The following is a 10189-nucleotide window of genomic DNA, read 5'->3' as shown; positions in this document are numbered from 1 at the left end:
ATGTTTATTTTGTATATTTCTTCATATGTACATGTTTTCTTCTCTGATAACATGTAAGGTATTTGAGGACAGAGCATGATAGCACTTGAGCTTGTGACAGTGGCTGAAATACAGTACATGTTTACTAAATGCTTCCTGATAGATAAGTTATAGTTTAAGGTTCTAGATTTCAACTGGAAAGGATTTCAAAGGCTTTGTAGTCTGCTCATCTAATTTAACAAAAAAAGAAAAAAATGATATTAAAGAGACTAGGATCTGTTCAAGGAAACATAATTATAAAGAATAAAATGCATGATTTGAATCCAGCTCTTTTGACTCCTAAATTTCTTCTCTTTATTGTCCTATACTGCTAAAGTTCTACATACAGGGGTAGAGTTGGAGGACTCAGGCAACTTCTGCCAAAATCCACGTAGTGCCATATAAATGAGTCTTTTTTTTTTGAATTTAGGTAAGCAGTTTTATATTTATCATCAATATATCTTGATGTTAACCACACGGCAACAAACAGAGAGTATAAAATATAAGGACAGAGGAGGAAAAATGAAAATTTTTGTTTGTTTTTATGAGAAGGATCACAAGAAATCTCTAAATCTATAAGTACCAAGTGATGATAGTGACTATATGAATAACATAGCAACAACAACAAAAACAAGACATTTCACAGGGGAGTAAATCATTCCAGTTGAGGGGAGTAGATTGTCTGTGGTCATATAACCATGATCACATACCTTGGAGTAGAATCGGGAAGTCTTCTGATTTTGAGAGTGAGCATCCTTTTCCCATACCACTCTCTTTCTTATATGTTTTAGTCTTACGCCCTGTTTGTCTACTTCCTGGGTAACTGAAGACTGTAATGGCCTGCAACTTAAAAGATAGGTTTTTTTGTTGGTGTTGTTGTGTTTTTTTAAAGAATAATTAATCATAAATCCTTCTGCCACAATATAATGGGGTTGATGGAACTGCTTGGATTTCCAAGAAAATTGATGGAATATTTTGATATCATTGAGGATTAGAAGAATATAATAGTTAAAGTCAGCCTAGGAATTTCCCCAAAATTGTTAATGCGTTAAATTAATGAAATCTACTTTGTTGATACACAAGACAATTCACAAAAATGGGAGGTACAGAGGAAGAAAGAGGAGAAAAACAGGAAAAGGAATAGGGAAATGAAAAAGGAAAAATACAGAGGAGGCAAAGGGGGAGAAAGGAGAGTAAGAGAAAGAGAATGTGACATGACTTACCTGTGCAAATGATCAATAAATCAAGGACTAATTGTCTCTTTCAAGGTGTAAATCAGGGGTGGGAAACCTGCATCCTTGAGACCACATGTGGCTCTATAGGTCCTCAAGTGCGGCCTTTTGACTGAATCTAAACTTCAAAGAACAAGTTCCCTTAATAGAAGAATTCCTCACCACTCGTGTAAATACTCACAATGAAAATTAAACAGTCATCTCTTGAGTTTCTAGAATACCACTATCCCCAAATGTTGAGTTCTTAACTTCAGGGAGAACAACACTTTTAACTGCCTATGAAGACATTTATAGAAATCTGTCAAAATAGCAAAGCGTATTTCTCAATGTTTAATAAGTAGAAAACTGGGGTGAAAAGAAGGGATTATTTTGTAGACCCATCTCCATAGTTCTGTGGACAAGAAGGAATACCTTGAAAGTTTTTTTGATCTAGCTACGTGTCAGGAAGCAAAGTTTTGTAGTATATAGAATGTTGTTCTTACAGTGAGGAAGATCCAAATTTGAATCTTGCCTAAGGCATTTATTTATAGTATGACACTGGACAATTAATTTAACTTCTCTGTGCCTCTAATGTCTCATTTATAAAATACAGTAAACATAGATCTTGCTTCCCAGAATTGTTATGAGCATAATAATACATTTAGCTACTCATAAAGCACTCTATAAACTGTACCATTTGCCTAATATTATTTTTGTTTCTAAAGAAAAAGAAAAATTCTTCCTGACATATTATTCAATATTATTCTTTTGTGTGGCATTTGTTTATATCCTGACCATAATGATGGCCCTTATGATCTTGGCCAAGATATGTATTTTCTCTTATCATCATTTTTTTATTTGTAAAAAGTCAACATTTTTATTGATATTTTGGGGAATAAAAGTCTGCTGTATTAATATATACTTGGATTAATATGTACCAGGATTGCTGCTTTGCAAATTGCTTTCTCTAGCTACATGTCTCTGAATAAATCTCTTCTTGAATTGATGCTACTACATTCTTTATTATTTATAAGTCAACCTGCTCTTTGGGATTTCGGGGATCTCTGATCAGACACCTCACTTCTCTTGCCCTTACTTTTCTTATTTAGAAAAAGAGTGAATTATACTAAATAATACCCTGAGGGCCTTACATGCTTAATTTTGTTTTTGTGGTCTTAGTTCACTGACTGATCAAGTTGTTATGCTTCCCATTTAGCAAGCTTTTATGTCAGTTATAGAACTGAGTTTTAGAAAATGTACTTTGTTACTAGAAGCATATTTCTGTCGCAAACCTTCTTCTCTATATTTTTCACGTATATATTTTTTTTCAAAGTATAAATGAAAGGGTTGAGCATGACAGCAGTGATAGTATAGGAAAGAACCACCACTTTGTCCTCCTTGAAGATGGTGAATGGTCTAATGTAAATGAAGAACATAGGGTCAAAGAATAAAATAATAGCAGTGATATGGGAACCACATGTGACTCTCACCAGTGTGTCCATGAAGGGAAAAAAATGTCACAGCATAGGAAGACATAAAAACCATGAAAACTACAAAGCCCACCATCTCTGAAGTTACAGTGACTAAGTGATCCACGTTTTGAGCATCATTCTTCAGACAAGTTCTTGTGTAAGATACATATCACAGAAGTAGTGACCTATTTTCTTTCGGGCCACAAATATGTTAAAACGATGAGTAAATGTGGAAACGAATGAACGATTTCCTCATTAAAGGCAGCTAAAACCATCATGCTACACCCATGCTTCGTCATAATCTCCTGATAATGCAGAGATTTGCAGATGCCCACATACCAATCACAGGCCATCCCTGTGAGGATGAAGACATCTGTGACCCAAGAGAAGTTCATTGTAGAGAGTTAGGCTAGGCATTTGGTGTAGTAAATGCTCTTATTTTCAGTCAACAAGTCACAGATGAGTTTGGGGGTCACTGTGGACGTGTACAGACATCTACAAGAGACAAGTGTATCAACAAATAATATATGGACTGGGGAATGAGCTGACTTCCCAGGACTGATGTCATGTGTTGCCCTTTCGAAGTGTCATATAGGAACAGTATAAAACAAAGAATCTGTACCACATTATTCTGGGAAAAGAATAAGAGAATAAATTCAACTATTGTGCTATTAGAAATGATGAACAAGAAGACTTCAGAGAGAGCTGGAAAGATTTATATAAACTGATACTGACTGAAAGGAGCAGAATCAGGAGAACTTTGTACACAGCAATAATCACAGCGTGAGAGGAATTTTTCTGGTGGACTTAGTACTTCATTGCAATGCAAGGACTTAAAAATTCCCAATGGACTCTTGAGGCAAAATGCCTTCCACATCCAGAGAAAGAACTATGGAACTGGATTGCAAAATGAAGCAGACCCATTTTCTTTTGCATTATGTTTCATTTCGTTTTATGGTTTCTCCAATTCGTTTTAATTCTTCTATGCAACATGATTAAGATGAAAATGTGTTTAATAGGAATGTATGTGTAGAACCTATATAATGTATGCTGTCTCAGAGAGGGAGTGGGGAAAGAGGGGAAAAAAATCTAAGATATATGGAAGTGCCTGTAGAACACTGAAAACATATAAAATAATTTAATAAAAAAGAGAATAGATTCAGTGACATTATTCTGATTTTATGGTGGTTCTTCAGAATTGAAGCGTCTCCAGTATGCACACACACACACACACACACACACACACACACACACACACACACACACACACACACACATATATATATATATATATATATATATATATATATATATATATATATATATATATATATATATATATATATATATATATATATATAACATGACAATGGCCAGAGCACTGATCTTTGGTAATACTGATCAAGCTCACTCATGAGTCTCACAGAAAGGTCTGATGCTTAAGCATCTTTCAAAACTGAAATACAAAATATATTTCAAGTATATGTATGGCTTTCAATTTAAAAGATAACTCTTTTTTTCACATTGTCACAAAATCTCAAATTCGTTGTCATTCACAAAATAAAATATTTTGACCTCTACTGGAAAAAAAAATCCTCTCTTCAACTTTCTCAGTAGTGCCCATTTCACCATTTTTAAAATCTCTAGTGATAGAGAGGTCATCTCCCTAGACTGATAAAATCCAATAATTTTTTTTATAAATAGGTTCAAGATCAATTTGATACTAAGCAGCTATGGGACACAGGGAATAGAGCATTTAAATTAGAATCAGTAACACCTGAGTTGAAATCTTACCTCACTTACACTATGTAATCATGGGCATAGAGAATGCAAGGCCTTAGCCTAAAAGGGCCAGAGTCTCCCATTGCATCCTGGGTCATCTCCAGTCATCCTGATGAACATCTGGACACTGGACACAGATGGTTGTGGAGGAGAAAGTGAGGTTGGTGACCTTGCACAGCCCTCCCTCACTCAAATCAAAGTCAACCTCAAGTCATGTTATCATTTCCCTCATATCATGCTCCTCTTAGAAAATAAATTTAAAAAAACATAGCTAGTAATTATATAAAACTGGTCTATTGATGATATGTCTGTTTTAAACAAGTAAGCTAGTAAATACCTTTAGGATTAATCCTAAAATCTCTCTGTTGACTATAAATACTTCACTTAAATCTCTTTACTGCAACTTTTCTACAGGTCCTTGGAGAAAGTGTATTGAGAGAAGTGAAATATGGTATGCACTGTAATAACAGAATTTTACTACTTAAAAGAAAGTACTTCATAACTTAGAAACTTATCATACTAGCATTAAAAGTAAAATCAGATCGTAGGATACATAAATAACCATATTAAATAAATATTTATTTTTCCAGATTGGCTAAAATAATAGAAAGGGCAAGTGACAAATGTTTGAGAGGATGTGGAAAAATAAGGATAGTCATTCACTAGTGGGGGAATTGTGAAAAGGTTAAACCATGTTGGAGAGCAACCTGAAATTACGCCCAAAGAACTACAAAACTGTATAATCTTTGATTCAATAATGCAGCTATTAGGTCTATTTCCAAAGATGGTTAGAGAAAAGAATGAAAAGGACCTATCCTTCTAAAATGTTTAAAGCAGCTCTCTTTGTGGTCACACACAAACAAAAATCCTGTATATTGCAGGAATGCCCATCAATTGGAGAAAATTGTGATATATGATTGTGATGGAATACTCCTGTGCTATAAGAAATGAGGAGTTCTATGATTTTGGGGAAAAAATGGAAAGATTTACATGAAATACTGAAGAGTGAAATGAAGAGAACTTTGTGTTAGCATGTTTATTAATAAAAGAGGTCAGTGACCCTCTAAAATGCCAAAGACTCCTCATGGTGGTGGGCTCAGAGTTTACATGCCCTTGGAAGAACTGGTGTTCCTGGAGGTACAATGAGCTCTGATTGGTTAGCAGTTAATGGGAAAATGAAATTTACAAAGTAGGTCTGGGCTTCATTACTATGACTGCCTTGACGACTTGTATCAGTCAAGACATCATCAAAGAGACCTATCAATGTCAATGTCACCTGTCCTACAAAAGGGAGATTCCACATTTTCCCAGACCTGTCAGAGCAAACACAATGAGAGGAATACACCTATTAGCCTAAACTTAGAATTTCTTTTATAGTATGACTAGATCTTAGCCTGGGTAATTCTTTGCTTAAGATTTCCCACACTGGGAGATTTATGGATGATCAAGTAGAAAAGTTTCCCCTTCAGTAATTGGTTATTAATGAAAGAGAGAACAGTCATTTCTCTCAACACTAAGTAAAGACTGAAGTTTTTTTTCATTATTTTTATTGCTTCTCTCCTTTTTTTCTTAACATGGTATAATGGCAATTTAAATGGGAAGATCTTTCCCATTCATTAATAGGCCCATGTGACCTGCTGAGAGCACCTGGAAGCCTAAGTCAAGTGTAGTAGGAGGAACTTGCTGAACACATAGAACAAGAGTGGAGCAGAAAGAAGAGGAAGTTAGTGATAGTGGTTAGGGCAGAGGAGAGAGGACACAGGCCAGCAGACACAGCAAAGCTCTTGAGTGTTGGTTTATGGGAAGGCCCTGGCAGCAGGGAGGGGAGACTTGGGAATGCCTTCATCCCTATATGTGCTAATGTGTATTGACTTCTTGACTACTATGAGGGATTTGGTTTTCTGGTGTCTGCATGAATGTTTTTCTTCTGCCTTTTGTAATGGCAACTAAAATAGCATCTTTTGCTGTTTTTGTTTTACTAAAAGTACCTCTGATTGAATAAAGTGATTAAGGAGGATCTTTCCCATCCACTGACGGGCCTACCCATTTTGGGAAGCTTGATTAGGAGAGTGTTTTGTAGGAAGGTAGCAAGTAGCTTTTTTTTTCTGTTGAGGCACTGGGTCAGAAAGTTACTGACCTCTGGCTCTAAAAAGTATATAAATACTCTGAGGGTGAGCTTTTACTTTGGGCCTTACTCACTGGAAAAATGTTACTTTGGCCAGAGAGACTCTGGATAGCCGCTAAGGAGCCCCTCAGCTGAAACTCTGAAATTGATGCTTCCCTCTCTGGTAACTATGTATTCATGTAATGGTCAGACATTTTGGAAGTATGTCTGCTGAATTTTGATTTCTCTATATTTTCTCTGAAATTTTGATATTGATTTGCTTGATTAAAGTGATTGTTAACCCCTTGAAAACTGTTTTCCTTTTATAAACGCAGATCTAAAAACCTGTGGTAGCAGGTCCCCCTGTTTATGTTGGGGTGCTTACTGTTACACTTTTTATACGGAGGGTCTTTTATACTTTGCAATTCAGAACTGCACCAGCATTCATAATTGTCTTCAGTTCTGTGAATATTGCCTGGGCAATACACATGTTTAATATGAAAATATTTTACACGAATCCAAATGAATAATGTGTCATATTTTTTTTAACCTCAATGGGTGAGGGAGGGGTCAAATGAGGAAGAAAGTTTAGAATGGTAAATTTAAATAACTCTGTGTGTGTGTGTGTGTGTGTGTGTGTGTGTAGACAAATTCAGGGAACTCTTCGTATTTTAAGTAATAAAATGGTTCAGAGATAAATATTTTCCTCTAAATATTAATTTTCAATGTATTTTTGGCCTTCATCACAGTACTTTGTTATTAACGATGGTATAGTTTTTCTTGAAACAGAATTATTTCTCTTTATTTTTTTTAATAGTCCATGTTTGCAGTTCAGTTTAAAAAGTTTTGAGAGTGCAGCTGTATCATCCAATAACTGCTTTTAAATTCAAAGCTTACTCAAGAAAACATTCCTAGAAGGCTCCTTACTTGATATATTTGGCATGGAATCCGTGATATATAATGCATGTTTTCAGTTCCCTGGACTCATCTTTATTGGAACAATGATTATCTTCCTGGCACCAGTACTCACTATGATTCAAATGAAATAGAGTCACCATTCATAAGACCCCCTCCTTCTAGTGGAGGAAAAAGCCTTTGACTTTAATTAACTGCTCTCTTGGTATAATACAGGAATCTATATTTGCTCTTCATATTTGTGTAAGCAGTAATCCAAAGTTCCAAGGATCTGATTTTTTTTTTAATGGGAAAATATAAACAAAAAATAGCGTTGTTTTTTTCATTAGTTTTGTTTTGTTGTTATTGTTGTTTTAATAAGGGACAAACGTAAATACTTTAGCACCTACTTTGTACATGTATCCAAGGTTTTCAGGTCTGTATTGACCCTCTGGCATACATGATACATTTGTCCACATAGAGTTAAATAATTAGATGTTTATACACATAGTTATTTTTATAGAGATAGATATTTGATTTCTCTCCACCTCCTTCTGCAAAGAATAGAAAAGTTAGAATTATTTTTGAGTTGTATTGTCTACTTGCTTGGCAAACTAATCACTCCCTTTCCATATTTCTCTTTTAATATCATTATTTTCTCCATTTGTATCCAGAAGATTTGAATTGGTCGTTTAGCTTGTCCTGAGGTCAATAAGTAATTGCTGTGTACTTAATATATATCAGGCACTATGCTAAGCATACAAAGGAAGACCAAAAAAATGATCCCTCCCCTCAAGAACTTCATAATGAAATGAGGAGGACAGCAGGTAAACAACAATGCAAATACAAGATATATACAGGATAAGTAGAATATAATCCCAGAGGAATGCACTAGTAGGAATGAGGACCAGAAAAAGCTTAGCGCTGAAGGGAATATTTGAACTGAATGGTGAAGGGAGGCCAGAAAATCAACAGGTGGAACAAAGATGAAGAATTCTCCTGGATGAGTTATTTCATCTCCTTACTCATAAATTTATTTAACTGTAACATGAAGAGATTCAAATAAATGATTGTATCAAGAAGCACCCAAACATACACATGGGGACTTGCTATCACAGGTTTTTAAATCTGCATTCATAAAAGGAAAGGGAACTTTTGAGGGATTAACGATCATTCTATTCAAGCGCACGTATCATTCAGTTAGTTCAGGGGAAAGTTTGAGGGGTGGGGGAAAGGGACATAGCTGCTTGGCAGCTTCCCAGAGTGTCATTTGGCACACAAACCTTCTTCCAAAAACTAAGCTCCAAAGTAAATCCTCACCCTCAGAATATTTATGCCTTTTTAGGGCCACCCTTGAACACCAGGGTCTCATTAACAAAAGGTGTGGCCCTTCTTATAAATCTTACCTAATCAAATTTCCCTTAATGGGTAGGTCCATTAATGGATGGGGAAGATCTTTAATCACATCATCAACACAAATACATATACTTCTTTTAGTTAAAGAAACTCTCTACTTTTCTCCTGGACTTTTGTCTGTACTTACTCCTAGTAAAGACTCTTAAATGATAAAGGCAAGATTCAATCAAATGCGTTCTACTTCTTGATTATACTAAAGTAAAAACAGCAAAAGATCCTACTTCGCTTGCCCTTACAATGATCTCTGGATTAATTCAATTAAAAATCCAATGAGACTGTGATTTCAACTGATTTAATATATTTTTCTTTACTACTATACATGTGGGGTGCCTTAGTACTACTAGGTGGTGCCTTGAATAGAGTACCAGTCTTAGAATCAGAAAGAACAGATTTCAAGTCTGGCCTCAGACACTTAATGTCTGCATGACTCTGAATAAAATACTTACTCTATTTGCCTCTTCTGTAGAGCTGAAGAAAGAACTGGCAAACAGCATTAGAATCTTTGCCAAGAAAAAAAAATGGGATCAGGAAGAATCAGACAAGACTGAAACACCTGAACTATTTGATGTATTAGAATGAAACCAGATTTCCCAAGAGATAGAGTAGTTTCTCTATGATGACTTTTTTACACTTTACTCCGATTTAGTTAGGAATAGGCAAATAAGTTACAAACAAAATGCTACAGGTTCTTCTCACAATCTATTTCAAAATGTTTGAGAATTCCTTGTCATCTCCTTCTTGACTCCCTTAGACATACAAATAATAAGCTGAGCATGGAGCTTACCTGAACAAAATGAAATTCCTACCTGTAATGAGAGGTTCATCTCTGAGACTACTTCCTCCTTGAAACCTGCTTCTAATTTTCTAACAGAGAAAGCATTCCTTTCTTTTATCTTCTACATCATTTTGCTTCATGTTTATGCTCTTAATATAATAGAAATTACATAGTAGCTCTATAAAAATAGTCTGTTCATGACTATGTGCCACTTATTTCATACAAGACAGCAAGGAAATTCCTCAGGGATTAGTCTGAAAATCTCTCTACTGACTATAAATATACCTCTTTAATCAATTCAGTACAATTTTCTAGATGATCACAAAGACAGTGTATTTAGCAAATTATAATATTCTACTACATGACATAAACTTTTACTACTTGAAAGAACCTTAGGACTTACAATAACGGAAGGATAACACTGGGGGCAATATTGAAACCTAGGATGTCAGATTAAGGACCTAAGAGCATAGTCTCAGCTTGGAGATACTATTAAACACAGAATAGCTCAGCTAGA

Source organism: Notamacropus eugenii, assembly GCF_028372415.1.
Source record: "Notamacropus eugenii isolate mMacEug1 chromosome Y unlocalized genomic scaffold, mMacEug1.pri_v2 SUPER_Y_unloc_3, whole genome shotgun sequence".
NCBI classification, from domain to species: Eukaryota; Metazoa; Chordata; class Mammalia; order Diprotodontia; family Macropodidae; genus Notamacropus; species Notamacropus eugenii.
This window is presented reverse-complemented; position numbering follows the sequence as displayed.